General features: G+C 46.5%; 1 protein-coding gene and 1 long non-coding RNA gene across 13 annotated transcripts in view; one reads left to right on the top strand and one right to left on the bottom strand.

The window, feature by feature from the left end:
- PPP2R5C (protein phosphatase 2 regulatory subunit B'gamma) overlaps nucleotides 1-15,967 on the bottom strand; it is a 140,137-nt gene that overhangs the window by 78,281 nt on the left and 45,889 nt on the right. The gene's annotated exons all lie outside the window — the stretch shown is intronic.
- On the top strand, nucleotides 1,042-14,066 carry LOC133234606 (uncharacterized). The gene is made up of 3 exons (XR_009732222.1): nucleotides 1,042-6,009; nucleotides 6,134-6,765; nucleotides 12,775-14,066. It is a non-coding gene; the product is annotated as an uncharacterized LOC133234606 (long non-coding RNA).

Here is a 15,967-nt window from a genome sequence, read left to right as displayed (position 1 = left end):
AAGTCCAGCCGGCGGGCAGGCACCCCCTTGGAACCTCACTGAGCCTCCCTTCATCCTCTCCCCCTGCAGCCCCACAGCCGCTTTCCTCCAACCTTCTCCACAGATACATGGTTCTCTTCTGGTCATCCCCAGTCCACGGGCTCCCTGAGGGCGGGCCCTCTTGCTTATCTGTGTTTTCCCTGCTTTCTGAACTTGAAAGCCCATTCATACCTTTCAACTCAAGGACCTGACACAGGGGCTAGAATTTGACCCAACTTGACAGAAACCATGTGTCTCTTTGGATACCATAACAGAGTTATACTAAACCTTACCCAAATATCTTTGCTAGAGGAGACCCATTTCACGTACGCCTAGCACAACACAGAGCCCGCACTGCGTTCCTTTCCAGGCCCAGGAGCCCTGGGAAGCTCCGGTGAACTTCTGGCCACTCTGACTTACACAGGTCTGGGCAAACCCTCAGCGGTCGTCGGCCTCAAAGCAGTACCGAATTGGGACAGAGCCTCCAAAACCACAGCTGAGAACCTGTTACAGTTCCGAGGTGGGTCATCCTTACGGGCGATACGCTGGTCTCGGGATCCGAGGGAGCAGCGTATAGCTCACAAACCCTCTGCGATTCCACTTGGGAGAACGGAAGGTTTCACTCATGTAAAATGTTAGAGGGGCTACAAAGGTTAACTGGTGATGGGGACCCAAATTAACGGATTAAGACGTTGCCTCCCTCCTGTGGACAGCAGCCAGCTGAGCCTCGGAGAACGAGCGGGAGAGAAGAGGCACCGTGATGGCTCACACTGCAGGTTCCCACCGAGTCAGGACACAGAGGCTGCCTGCCTCGATGGCAGGCCTGAACGAAGCAGGTGTTTTCTTTACAAAAGCAGAACTCTTTTTTACGGAATGATACAGAATCTGAGATTCAGATGGCACCCTGAATGCCCTTGTTTCGGTTCTGGCTCTTAACAGACAAGAACACGGAACAGTCAGCTGTGGCAGCTGAGGACAAAATAGAAATGACTTCAGAAACTTTTTTTTTTTTTTTGGTCACTATGGACGCTAAACAGTTTCCAGTACAACTTCAACGCCGCAAAGCAGAAAACAATGCTGACAAGAACCACGAAACAACAGGGGGACTGAGTTGCCAGCAGCCTGTGAGGAAGCGCGACTGGAAGGCACCGGCTAAGGGCGACTGGGGAGCGGACTGCCGCGGAGCCATGTCTGAATCCCTCCCTCCAAGACCTATGTGCTTGGGACTGCCCTGCCGTGAGCAGGCTTGAGGCACGGAAAACCATTTAAACACTGCCAAAACTCAACACACTTACAAACATAAAGTCAAAGTTAAGAGGAAAAAATCACCTTCCCCAAAAAAAAAAATCCACCTTATGGACACCTCACTAGAGATCCTGAACTCTGTTACTTCAGAAAACTAAGAAACCTCAACAGTGGTGAGTGTTCCCGCCCCCCCAGAACCCCAAGTCCAGGGTGGCTCAACCCCAGCGCCTCGGTGGGCGTTCTGTGGATTTCCTTCTGGAAGCAGCAAGGAAAGAAAGTCTAACAACAACAATGCTGTGCTTGGAATTTGTAACAAGGGTTCACTTAAAAATAACGTAGGATCTTTTCTCTCCTTTCTTTTTTGGGGGCAGAGGAGGACAAATTTCATGTTCCCCTTTCAGGGGTTACAGGACAGGACGTCACGGACCGTCTCCAGCCTGGTGGCTGGCGTCCCAGTAAACGCCAGGGCAGAGCCGCTGACAGAGCAGCAGGAGAAACTTTATTCCGCTTTCTTCTGATGGCGAGTCCAAAACTTCAACTTTCCAGGGTGAAAGGTTGTAAAAAGCAGGTGGATGTACATTGTGAGATGAGACTAAAGTATACCTTTGAGTTTCAGTGGAGTCTTAAAACCAACTTTTTTGCTGTCCCAAAGCAGAAAGTCTGTTGATCTGGTTAGCTTCTAATGATAATGCTTAAAGACACAAATTAATAATATATACCAGCGTGTGTAAGCACACATCCTGTGCTCACCTGGATTCATATAACCCCGACACACCCCCCTCCCACCTTCCGGCTCATATATAATTACAACATTGAATAAAACGACTTTAAAAAAAACCGAGGAGAAATTCACATAACCTACAATTAACAATTTTAAAGTACATAGTTCAGTGGCATTTAGTGCATTCAAGCGTTGTGCAATCACCCCTCTCTGGTTTCAAGACTTCTTCATCACCCTAGAAGAACACTCTCCCCCCGCCCCTGGCCACCACTAACCTTTCTGTCTCCGTGGATTTGCCTATTCTGGAAATATAAAGGAAATAAAAAAATGGGCTTTTAAGTTACATAAACTGTCTGAAATATTATGTGGTAATTCCGAATGTAAACAAGGCATAAATAGGAGATTTGTGGCTTAAAGCGATGTTCTGAAGTTTGATTTTGCAGATCAATAAAATTTCACAAGGAATCTTAAAGACTGACATTGGCTTACCAGTGTAACTGACAAATAGGAACACTCTTAAAAAATCATAAAAGACATTTTAATACCAAAAAAGGACAATCTTAGCATAAAGGATAGGCCTGTAAATTGAATTAATTTAGCCGTGTGAAAACTCCACACTACATCACCTTTACCTCTGCCTGGACAGGCAAAAAGCCTTGTCACAGAGCAGCACAGGCATTTGGAAATGACTATTTCCAGGCCGTCACTGTCAATACATCTGAATCTAGATAAACTAAGGAGGGTGCTCCTGGCCGAGAACTTGACCTTCCAAGAAAGGATAACTTAGGGAACGGAATGGATTGCACCCTGTAGCAATCTGTTTGACGGCCAAGACCGACAAGGTCTAAACCTGCCTCAAGTCTCGAGAGGAAAGGGCGGCAGCCTCGAGGTCAGGCAGTCCCACCTTGCCTGGCGGGCGGGCACCAGCCTGGGGTCTGCAGAGGCGATTCAGAAGCTGATGGTCAAAGAAACAACCGTCACAAACACAAAAGGTCCACCGGGCAGGTTTCCTGCAACTCGGCCTTTCAAACTGGGGCATGTGATCTGAGCGTGGGGGGCGGGGATGTGTGCACAAGACCGCAGGATAAACACGGCACACTTCCTGGAGTATCCGTCTTAAAAAGCAGTTGAAATTATGTCAGACATCTTTATATTAAACTATGATAATTATACAGAGAACACAAAATTCAAACAGCTGTCTGAGACAAAACCCAAGACTTCAAACATTTTGGGGGTTCTTACTAGAGCAGAACGGACTCATTGGAAAAGAGCCTGATGCTGGGAAAGACTGAAGGGGAGGAGAAGGGGACGACAGAGGATGAGATAGTTGGATGGCATCAAGGACTCTATGGACATGAGTTTGAGCGAACTCCGGGAGTTGGTGATGCACAGGGAGGCCTGGCCTGCTGCAGTCCATGGGGTTGCAAAGTCGGACACGACTGAGCGACTGAACTGAACTGAACTAGACCAGAACAGGACATGGCCCCAGACTCCCAATAAGAGCAGGTTTCTGCCCCAATCAGAGGAGCTTCCAGGCAGAGTGCGGAGTGCACTGTCCTGATCTAACCAATGCTCGCCCTGACAAGACTAGTGAGAGAGGCCAGAGGAGCTGACAAACTGGCCCTAAATACTACATGGAAATGCAAGGAACCCTGAATACAAAACAGTTTGGAAAAAGAAGAACAGAGCTGGAGGACTTCCATTTCCTGATTTTAAAACTTCCAGTAGAGCTACAGGAATCAAGACTCTGGTACAGACATATAGACCAATGGGACAGAAGAGAGTCCAGAAATAAATCCTCACACTCACGGTCCACTGATTTTCCACAAGCGTGCCAAGTCCATTCAGTGGGGAAAGAACAGCCTTTCAATAAATGGCACTGGGAAAACTGGAGAGCCACATGCCGGAGAATGAAGGTGGACCCTTACCTAACACCACACACAAAAATTAACTCAAAGTGGATCAAAGACCAAGTGAAAGAACTGAGGTGGTACAACTTTTCAAGGAAAACACTGGAGCAAATCTCTGGATTAGGCAATGATTTCTTAAAAATGACACCAAAAACCAAAAGCAACAAGAGACACATTAGATGAACTGGATTGCATCCAAATTAAAAACTCTTTTGCTACAAATGATAACATCAAGAAAGTGAAAAGGGAGCCCAGAACTGGGGAAAAGTGTTTGCAAAGCGTGTCCATACTAAGGGATCGTGATCACAGGCACCACCGCGGACTGCTCCCGGGAGGCTGCCCACACCTCACCCACCCAGTCAGCTCCTCTCGCCCATGACCCTTTCCTCCCTCTGCCAGGTCACCATGCTCCCCTCAGTTTTCTGCAGAGGGCTCCCCTCTTGTGCCACCAGAAAGCCCAAAGCCATTCGGCCTCATCTTCTCCAATTTCCTTCTTAAATTCCCCCTCCAGCCCTGAAAATTTCTGAAAACCCTCTCTGCTGAAGACGATGCTGCGATTTGGGTTTCCAGCAGATCTGGTTTTGACAGCCTTACCACCCACATGCAAGAAAGGAAGAGGGCTGACCGCACCATGATGACACCTGAAATACAGCAAAACTGGTTCATGCGACGAAGTGAAATGCAACGGGGAAAGGTCAGTTCAACCAGAACCGTATAGTCTGAGTGAGGCCCTGGTTAGGAAGTGGAGGTGACTGAGAGCCTTCCTGCATCCTGGGCTCTGCAGTGAGGTCGTGGGCCAACGGGCTGGGCCAGGGCTGGCTAAGCGAACCTCTGGTCACGTCTCAAATCCAAGTCCGTGACAGTGGCCTTTCCACCCCATGTTCTAACTAGTTAGCTAGGAGCAAAGGAACACGGCAAGATGAGTAACCACACATGCCCTCCACTTTACTGCTTTGTCTCCCTTTTAGTTTTTGAATAGGAATATGTTTACAGCATACACACACAGTGATAACCCGGGTATTTCCCTACCAAAGGTATCAGCTTCTCGCCTGTCTCTGAGGTTCACTGTGGGAGGAACCGGGGCCCTCCCTTCCTGTGTGACAACCATGGTCTGCAGCTCAGTCTTCTCACTCCTAGCTCCCTGATGGTCTCCACTTCTGGTCCACAAAGAGATGCTGCTTACTTGACAAAAACCCTTTTCTAGCGCTTCTCTCACCACACCCGTCGTAACACACTCCCCGATGTGCTGAACGAGTCACCCCTGGCCCCGCCAGTGCCTGGGACCACCAGTGAGCTTATCCAGGATGACTTCGGTGAGGCCTCCCCGCCCCTGCCCCACCCGGCCAGACCACTCTCTCCTCCCCGGTGCCAACCCGGTGCCAACCTGAAGGTGCCCAGACGTGCACCTTCAGCGCCCAGCACAGCACCGACCAGCAGGGTGGTGATTTATAAATATTTGTTCAGGGAAGGAGACAAAGCTTTAGGGGGCCAGAAGGCAGAAGGTCACAACTAAATTTTGTTCTCTATATTCCATCAAGTTTTCCCTCCTATCAAAACAAACCTGGTGGACTAAAAATCCGGGGTCTGAATTTTAACCTCATCTGGCACAATGAAGGCCAGAGTGCTGCTATACTACCAGTGCTGAATTCAACAAGAACACGTGCACAGAGCTCTCGGAGCAAAGAATGAGGAAGGAAACATCTCAGAGCTTTATGAAAATCAGGAACATGAGTTCACTGGCTGTTAAAAAACTATTTTTAAAATGTAAACATCCTCCCAATTGTATACATCACCCAAAAGCAGCTGTCCTTCCTACTATTTCCCCTTGGACAAATGCTTATACTGAAACAGCCAGTTTTCAGATAAAGAACGTCTCTCCTCCCTATCGCCCGAAAGCTCCAAATTCTATTACAACAGAACAATATATCTTACTTTGTTCCAAGTTCTAAGATCACTCATGAGGAATCTTTACCAGTAGTAAGTTTATGTCAGCATCGAAATCCTCTGTTAGCTATGGTGAAAACAAAGCTTTGACGTAAGTCTCTTGGGACGTGCAAGGTCCTCGGACCAAGTGGAAAGCAGTCCGGGAGACTGTGTTTCAACAGGAGCTTCCAGGTTATGCTAAGGGCAAGTGGGTGTGCTTTAAGGCTCCACTCAGTTAATTTCATCTGTACCCACAAACCCCCAAGGCACGGCCCTTACCTTCAAGACCCAGAATCTGCATCTCTTGCTTTTCTAGATGACACCATAAGATCAACTAACCTGGTTTCAGCTGCACGGCACTCTGCACCCCTGTGAGAAACAGAGCAGAAAGCACCGCGCTGCTAGACGTCTGTGATAAAGGGGCTGAGAGCGGCGGTGTGCACATCAGAGGGGTGTGGGCCCCGAGTCGTGACTCGGAAAACCCAGGAGCTCATCCTTCTGACCTCGGGCAAGGCCGGGAACCTCTCTGCTTTGGCTTCCACAGCTGTAAAAGAGGGACTAATAAAACCTGTTTGCTGCCTCGCAGGAGAGAGGGGATGGTTAATGAGTACCTGCAAGGTGCTCTGAAGATGAAAAAGGTTCCTGGGCGCTAATGACAAACAACCGCAGCCTCCATCGGCCTCTGGGTATCGATAGCACGGGAGGACGAACTGCCCTGAGTAAGCTGGCCCTCCCAGTTTCTCTCTAGGCCATACAATTTCGAAAACCCTGCAAGAAATGGGTGATGGCAGTGCTTGGTGTACCAGACAGGACACAGGGCCACGCACTGGGATGGCTGATGCCCGAGCTGCATCAGCCCTTGCGCGGCCCTGCCTCGGTTCTGCACACTCCTAACCCGTCTAAATATTTACCTGGCGTGTCTGAGTTACTATGGATGTCACAGTCAAGGTGAGTAACTGGCTGATAAGTCCCTGTTTCCTGGCAGAGAACACGTTACTGAATATGTTTCTTAAACGCCCCTTTATATTTTTAACATGAAGTAGTGTTAAAATTATAATCCCAGTTTAGCTTACATTTCACTTCAGGGCTCTCCTCCTTTTTTAAAACAGAAGAAAGGCTCAAATAAGCAGATGATCAAGGCAATATACTAAACAACAAGGCTAGAGACTGAGCTAAGTTGGTGTTTGGCTTTAGAGACGCATGTGAGCCCATATATATGTGTGTATACTCCCCAAAGGTGTTTTCCCAATCCAGGCATATGGGACAGTCTATGTTTGTTTAATTGGGTACTCACAATTGCAACGCATATCAAATTAAGTGCAAAAATTCAAGATCAATATTTGAAAATTTTATATTTAATTGGTGCACAAAACTTAGAAGTGAAAAATCCAAAATTCATATCCACCGACACTGTATTATTTGAATAAGTCAACCCAAGGAAAGTTACATGCCTTAGAAAAGGTCAGTTTCAAGATCTGACGGCCTCATCTGAAGAATAAATGAAACAAAATAAGAAAGGAGAGTGCTTAATGGGAAGAAGCAGGCAGAGAGGAAGAAGATAAGCAAAAAGACTTCAGGACTTTGCAAGTTTAACTCTGGCTTAAAGTGTAAACTTAAGTTAACCTTTGTTTAAGATGAATAATGCTTCTTCAATAAAATGTCATTTGTGACTTTATTGCAAAGAGATAATGTTTTTAAATTTATTAAAGTCATTAAAAAAAAACAAAACAAAACCAAAAAACCAGTCACTCAAGTTTTCTACCAGCGTAGCATTTCTCTTAAGGATAAAAGGAGCAATCTGCTTATTCTCATCACGTGCTTCTGTCCTCAGGGACAGGAGGCTAGAATTTGAATCTCAGCTCTTTTCTTTCAATTCCCTTGAAAAACAAGTAATTTAATCAAACGCATTTAAAAATATAGCACATTCACAGACTCAGGAAGGTCTGGAGACAGCCAAGGACCCCAGTAACTCCATAAGACACACTGTTAGGCCTTAGCCTTGAATCCGACAGCTCGACTGCGGCATGACTGGACCTAATTTAAGAAGGGGGTCTAACTGACAAGACCCCAGTGTTTTGAACATCTAGGAAAATATTCTAAAAAGTAGGCAAAGGAGGGTCACTGGTGGTATCTCAGGTAAGATGACTCCTGGGGACCAGGCCTCAAGCACAGAGAAGGGGCCACATTTCCAGCACAGAGGTGTGGGAGAAGCCAGCCCGGCTCCAGTCCGACGGGCCTCACCATTCACTGCCTGGGCAGGTCTGCCCGCGGACGCTCCCTCTGGACCTCTGCACAATGAGCATGGAGCCTCGGTGCCACCTGGCTGTGTGCTGCGAGCGCCCGAGATCGTCCCTGGGACGGCCTGGGCACGAGCCAGACGCTCCACTCGCTGCAGCCTCCCGCCAGACGCCCACCTTGTCCCAGAGGGGTTTAAACCCAATCCGCAGAAAAGTGTGGGACCGCACTTCAAGAGTTTATACGGTGTATGTATATACAGCACGATTCAGGATACTATAATGTTACACTTAGCTAAGAGCATCAGGAACTAGTTCACAAAGCTATCAACATGTTAAAACCTTGTCAAAGGTTTAGTTTTCCAAAACTACTAGCATGCTAGCTTTTTTGTCTTAAGAGATAAAAAAACAAAACAAAACAGGGAATTCCCTGGTGGTCCAGAAGTTACGACTGGGCACTTTCACTGCCAAGGGCCTGGGTTCAATCCCTGGTTGGAGAATCCACAAGCTGCGAGGCGCCGGGAAAAAAAAAATCCACAAAAAAACAGAAAACAAAAAATATTATATACTTCCAGTCAGTAGATAAATCCACGTTTACATTACTTGGTGTGAATACACACACACACGTGTAAAATGATACACAGCAAACTCCAAACAATTTGCTCTGAGATGCCAGGGAAGGTAGGAGACTCATTTTGGGGATAAGGCTAGGGATAATTTTAGTTGGCAATATTCACATATGGATTTTTAAAATAGATCAGAAAAAGATAAAAGGGAGCCAATTAATGCCAAAAGAGAGGGCCCAGTCCTGGGGTGACTCCACTACCCACATGCTGGGCACAGTTACTGGCTCCCACTGTGGCCCGGGAGACCTATATACACTATTAGCTGATTAGTTAATCTGGAAAGGTTTTTTTTTTTTTTCTTTTTGAGAGAGGAGGAGAGAAAAATACAGAGACTTAGTAAAAACAGGGTCCAGCAAGTCCAGCTCATGCTACAGAGCTGTCTTGGGCCAAGGGTTTTCACTTGTTTTTGGTGTCAGAATCAGGTCCTCTAAAAACAGTCTGGAGGACCCTGAAGAGCGTGGATCACATGGATTCTACTTACTGATACCAGATTAGAGAGGGTTTAAAACACGTACTGACTGATTCACTTAAGGTAACAGGCTCATTGCATGTTAGCTGAAATATCATGAGAATACCTGTATTAAAAAATAGCAAGAAAAATGATACTGTTTTATATTTTTGCTTATCTCTTTATAAAGTCTGACCTAATAGAAGACAGGTAGACCTGCATTTCTGCGTCTATACTGTGGTCTGATATGGTACTTTGGTTGAAGTATACAAAAAGCAGCCCAGTCTCCACCACATGTTTAGCTGGAAAAGGGAGGTATTTCAATGACTTTAAAAAAAACTGTGGTCATTCTTCTTTGAGTCTATGCTAATGTTCAACAAGCGGTAGTTTCTGAAAGCTTAGCTGCAACATGGAATCTGAAACCATACTGACGATGTCTCAGTGACATCAAAGCCCGTGGTGTGTCCTGCACTCTGAACGTCTCTCCTGCCCACGAATGTCTGCAGCATCTCTCAATGTGTTGGCGTGCAGTCGTGCAGCTCTTCTGTCGTTCAGATCAAGAAGCCCCGTTTGTGAGTATCATCAGAAGTCGTCAGCGCTGGGAGCTGTCAAGCTCACACTGGCAGTTCCCCAAAATTCAAACTTTTGCTTACAAGCTTGAATTCTATCCTGGGCGACTAACTGTGCCACTGCTGTCCCCTGAGCTGACAGGCTTCCTTCATTCCTTTTTGAGAATGGGCTTCTCTGGTGGTTCAGCTGGTAAAGAATCCGCCTGCAATGTGGGAGACCTGGGTTTGATCCCTGGGTTGGGAAGATCCCCTGGAGGAGGGAAAGGCTACTCACTCCAGTATTCTGACCTGGAGAATTCCATGGACTGTATAGTCCATGGGGTCACAAAGAGTTGGACACGACTCAGCGACTTTCACTTTCACTTCACTTTCGAGAAAACATATGTCACATACTCGGGTCTTACTAACCCCATTTGTCTGTCTCTTGTTCTTTCAAGTAAAAATAATGTTCCTGAAAAAAGTGGCCAGTTCAGCTTGCAACTCACACAGCTGCGCAGGGTTCTTGGAGACCATCGCAGCACTGCAGCACGCCCGCGGGCTTCATGTGAACTGTGTCATCCACAGAACGTTATTAAAAGGCGTGTGAGCAAAGGCTGAGATCTAATAAAACTAACCATTTCATCCTTCATCAAGGATCGACTTGGGTCAGACTCGTGCGACACGGTGGGGTGCGTGGTGGTCTTCAGCTGGACACCACGGCCTGCTCCGCGAAAGGAGCTATTTTACCCATCACTGCCTTTGCACCATCAGGGCAAACGGCCACACAGGCGAAAAAAAGGCTGTTGTATTCTTGAGAAAGGGCTTCCCTGGTGGCTCAGATGGTAAAAGAATCTGCCTGCAATTCTGGAGACCACTGTGACCTTGCAGCTCCCTTGGAAGTATCTCAGGAACTCCAGGGGCCCAGTGACCACTGCTTTATGCCAACACTGAGGACACCCGCAGAGCTGTGAATACAGTGTTATCATATGCCAGCGCTGGAGAAGCCTGGCCTACTACCAGGAGAGAAGAACGACTTCTGGTTGTATATACGCCAAAATGGTCTACAAACATACACCGCTCCTCCCCTGGTCCCCGGCTCTTCTTCCTCCTTGAAGTTACCAAGCATGAAGGACCAGCAATTTAGGAAAACTGGGCTTGTTCCTTAGGAAACATTACTATGCTCATAACTTTATAAGTTGAACTACCACAATTAGAACACATTGCTAGTGAATAATGCAACAAGCAGACAAAAATTCAAATGAAGTTCACACGCATCAAAGACAGAGCAGAGACTGAAAAGGTTAATCAAACAGGTGTTAACAACTCAAGTTCTATTAGAAATACTACAATATTAAACCTTGAAACAGTAAGGTATAAGGTTATAGTTTGGATCTCAGTTGGTTCAAATACTATCTTTTTTTGGGGGGTGTATGGCATGTGGATTGGCCAAAAAGTTCTTTGGTTTTTTTCCCATAAGATGCTTCTTGTAGCACTTAGTTGTCTTTTACTACATTCAAAACAATTTTGTTAAATTGTATTGTGACAGGTGTCATATCAGCATGAGTTAAAAAAAACGAACACCAAACTGGATTGTGTAGCCATTTGTAGTAGCCATTGAAGATGGAAGAAAAAAAGCAACACTTTCAGCATATTATGCTTTATTATTTCAAGAAAGGTAAAAACGCAACTGAAATGCAAAAAAAAAAGACTTGTGCAGTGTATGGAGAAGGTGCTGTGACTGATGGAATACGTCAAAGTGGTTTGTGAAGTTTCGTGCTGGAGGTTTCTCGCTGGACAATACTCCTTGGTTGGGCAGACCAGTTGAAGTTGATAGTAATCAAATCGAGAAATTAATTGAGAACAATCAGCGTTATACGCCACAGGAGATAACTGACATACTCAAAATATCCAAATCAAACACTGAAAATCATTTGCACCAGCTTGGTTATGTTAATCACTTTGATGTTTGGGTTCCACGTAAGTGAAGCAGGGGTGGGGGGGAACCTTGACCATATTTCCTCGTGTGACTCCGCTTAAACGTCACAAAAAATGTTCTGTTTTTAAAACAAATTGTGATGGTGATGAAAAGTGGATGCTGTATAATAATGCGGAATGGAAGAGATCGCAGGGCAAGCGAAGTGAGCCACCATGAACCACCCAAAGGTACCGGATTTCATCCAAAGAAAGTGATACTGTGTACATAGTGGAATTGGGAGGGAGTCCTCTAGCATGAGCTCCTTCTGGAAAACCAAAAGATGGATTCCAACATGTATCGCTCCCAACGAGACCAACTGAAAGCAGCACTCGACACGAAAGTGTCTGGAATTAGCCAACAGAAAACGCATCCTCACCTTCCACGAGGATAACACAACAAGACTACACGTGGCTTTGATGATCAGGCGACAATCATTACAGCTTGGCTGCAGCTCTGATTCATCAGCCGTGCCAACCAGACCTTGCACCTTTGGATGTTCTGTTTATTTCAACCTTTACAAAATTCTCTTAATGGGAAAAATTTCAATTCCCTGAAAGACTGTTAAAATGCACCTGGAACAGTTCTTTGCTCAAAAAGATAAACAGTTTTGGGAAGATGGAACTATGAAGTTGCCTGAAAAATGGCAGAAGGCAGTGGGACAAAATGGGTTGTTCAATAAAGTTTTTGGTAAAAATGAAAGGTTTATTTTTTAACCTTAAAATTGAAGGAACTTTCTAGCCAACCCAATAGTTCCAACCAGGGACTGAATCTGCGTCCCATGCATCTGAAGTGCCGGAGCCTTAACCACGGGACCTTTAGGGAAGTCCCATCAAATACTATCCTAATTTAAAAATCCCCACACAAAAAAGGAATTTAGGAATTCTAACAAAATGGGATTTGACCATATGACAGTAAACTTTTGGAAGTCAAATTACTAATGCATCAGAAAGCAATATCTGCATTTAAAAACAACGAACTATCATCCTATTTGGGATTAATCACAGATAAAATCTCTATCTTCTTAAAGGAGAATTCCTTATAAATCTTATGCTAAACTGGCTTTCTTCAAAAGAGTTAAAAATGAGGTGAGGAGAGGACTGTATTAAATGCTGATTTCCTGTTGCAGGCTGGACCCCTGAGAGCAAGAAGTCTGAATGGGGGTCATCAGTACACACCGAACGGAGCGGCTGATGATCATCCGAGGGTCGCCTGATGAGGCAATTTCTGTATGCGATCTACAAGCAGAACACAGCGCACACTCCAGGGTCATCAGTGACACCGACTTCCTCCAGGTGGTGAAACGACAAGCAAATTGCAGGAAGAGAGGCTTGGTAAACGGGGGAGGGAGAGAGAGCAGATAGAGACAGGGACACAGATACAGACAACACAGTGGCAGAAAAATAAGACAAGCTGTGGTTAAGGCGCTGGGCTCTAAATTACCACCGTGACCTAGAAAAGAGAGGACAACCGCGGCAACCATGAACACGGCCCATGGGCTCACAGCACTCTGGGCACCGTGTGAAGAGTTTCACACATATTCACTCACTTAACCAACCCTCATAAAATCCAGAGAGGTAGATCCTTTGACAACCCCCCATTTCTTTCCCATTTCTGGCAGGGAAATGAGTGAGCTTGCCTGAAATGGCTCAGCTAACCCACGGTGGGGACCCCTGTGACTTCTGAACCCCGCCTTTAACCACTGAGCACCCCGCCTGTCAAGTTCAGAGGGAACTTTGCTTTTACCTGAGAGTGTGCTTTAAGCTGTTACATTTTAAAAGACCAATAAAAATGCCAATAAACATTAAAAAAAAAAAAAAAGGTACACCCCGCAAAACACTGTTCGGTAAGATGGTGTGGCTGTCAGGGAACCCACCCGCGAGGCGCTGGGCTACAGGGTCTCAGCCCCAGCCCATCCGAGATGACCACGCCCCTGTCTTATCATTTCACCACGGGCCACTCATTTGTTAGCAAGGGAGTAAAAGCAAAAACAGAAGGCAGGCCCAAGCTTGAATATGAAAGACCACTGCTCACTGCTTAGGAAATAATTTCTAAGTAATGTCCTTTGCACATTTTTTTCTAAAGCAGAACACTTTAAAGACATTTCAAACATTATGAAGAAGTTTAAACCTACATGGAAGGTGAATACTTGTATTCCTTGTATATACTTGTATACCCACATGCCCACTTCCCTAGATTCAACAACTAGGGATATGAGCATATTTTGCTTTACAGTTATTTTTCTCTTTGCTGTTTGAAGTAAGGTGCAGAGACCGTGATACTTCACCCGTATTTAAATACTTCCATCTGCAATTCCTAAGGACGAGGAAAGTTCCTACAAATCAGAATCCCTTTGAAACTAATGGTAATTCCATAGAAAATTCCATATCGCTCTACTCAGCTTTCCACAACAGCCACACGAATGTCTTCTGCAGGTTTGATTTTGTTTTGTTTTTAGAACAAACATCTGATACAGAGTCATTCACTATGTTCGACTGTTACATCTCTTGCGTTTATTCTTTTCAACTTGAAGGGTTTTTGATTTATGAATAATTCAAGGGCCTAAAACAAAACCAGCCTTTTCTGGCTGTTGCAGTTTGTCCCTGCGCACGTGAGCCAATGTCTCTCCAAGATGAATAAGCAAGACTCTTCCTTAAGTACATTAGTGAGAGAAACTAGCCCAGGCCTGGGAGTTCTCCGCACCCTTGATGGGCCTTTTCCATCTGACAGGGAAGAGGAGGTGCGGCGGGCCTTGTCTGGAAGCAGACGGTGGGGAGACGGGGCGGGGGTCTGCATGCCCCTGCCTGCACTGGCCCGCGCCCCAGCCTCTGGTCTGGGATGTTCTGTGTGGCCAGGACCCGAGCTGATGGAAGGCTGCTTTGTCCTATCTGACCACTTGGAAATTCAGAGCCCCCCAAAGATTGCTCTAGCTGGGTCTCCAGAAAAGGCCAAAAGGAAATATCAGAAGATGATACACGTGGCTGTTTCCTCTGGGAGAACCACCAGCAGTGGCCTGGGGACGTGGAGCTGGTGGAGGGGCAGGACCGTGGACTTGGGACTCACAGGCTGGTGACCTTGGGGAAGAGTGTCAAGGACGTCCCAGCCACCTCCCAGGCAGCAGGGCTGGGCGGAACAAGTCAGTGTTCACAAAAGCTCGTCACATCTGGCAGGTCATTGGCCCAGGGGAGAACCGCCCTGTGGGGCTACCTGGCGTATGGAAATGGGGTGTGCTGCACCCCAAATGGCTGTGCCTGGGAGGACTCGGACCATTCCTAGATGCAAAGCACCCTTTGCCTGACTACTAACCATACCTCCTTATTCGACTACATAATTAGCATCTTTTAATGAAAAAAATATGATCAGTTCAGAGAAGACTAATTAACAAAAGGTGTGCGGGCTTTACATAAACACACACCACCCCCCAGAGAGCTCTCTGTTACTCTGGTTACGTTCCTTGTTCCTCACTGGCAGGAATGATGAGAGAGAAACAGCTTTATGTAGAGGCTCACTCCAGGTAGCTTTCAAGGTATACTTCTAAAAAGTCGCTTCACAGGGAGGGACAGCTACATAGGAAACACCCTGCGTCTAGTTCTATTTGCAGAGACAGAGTCACTAGTGAGGTCTTTTGAGGGGGGCTTTCACTTTCTGTCGTCGATGACCCAATTTCCTTCCTAATTCTGGGGGGTGAGGACAGCACGGGGCAGCCGCCCTCACGACGTTTACTGGCTTCAGCCACGCAGGAGCACCCCACACCTGGGAGCCGTGTGCACGTGCGCAGCGGGGCTCAGCAGCACGGGCTAAGTCATCAGGTGGGCTGAGGCAGAAAGGAAGCCCTGGGCCTCAGCCTCCACACCGCCCCTGGGTCATTCTTCTCTAAGTTTCTATTGGAAAGGTAAACACCTTTCCTTGAATCGGTGACTCAGGAATACTTGTGAGAAGACAAACTTTTCCTACAATCAGACTTCCGTTCCCCAAGAAAAAGCGGTTTTACACAAAAAGAACAATTTGCTCCCCAGCTCCCCACCAGGCCTCGGTGACCCATCAGTCTTTCGGAGACTGGACTCGCCGACCGACTCTCAGATCAGAGTACGTAATGGCTTTCCTGAGGCCGGAATAAAAGCCAGCTGGATCCGGATGGACAGCAGATCTTCCTTTCTGACCATCATCATCTTTTTTGGCACGGCTATTCTTGCCTTAAACCTTGCTCTGGAAGTGGCAGACATCTTACTATGCTAAAACCGGCAATTAAAATTCAAGGAAAAGTCTTGACCAGTGGTGGGGCTGGGGGCTGGGGGTGGGGGAGGCAAACTATGTCCCATGGG

This window comes from Bos javanicus, chromosome 21 (assembly GCF_032452875.1).
Source record: "Bos javanicus breed banteng chromosome 21, ARS-OSU_banteng_1.0, whole genome shotgun sequence".
Lineage (NCBI taxonomy): Eukaryota > Metazoa > Chordata > Mammalia > Artiodactyla > Bovidae > Bos > Bos javanicus.
Note: the sequence above shows the minus strand (reverse complement) of the source record. Positions and strands in the feature narration are given on the sequence as shown.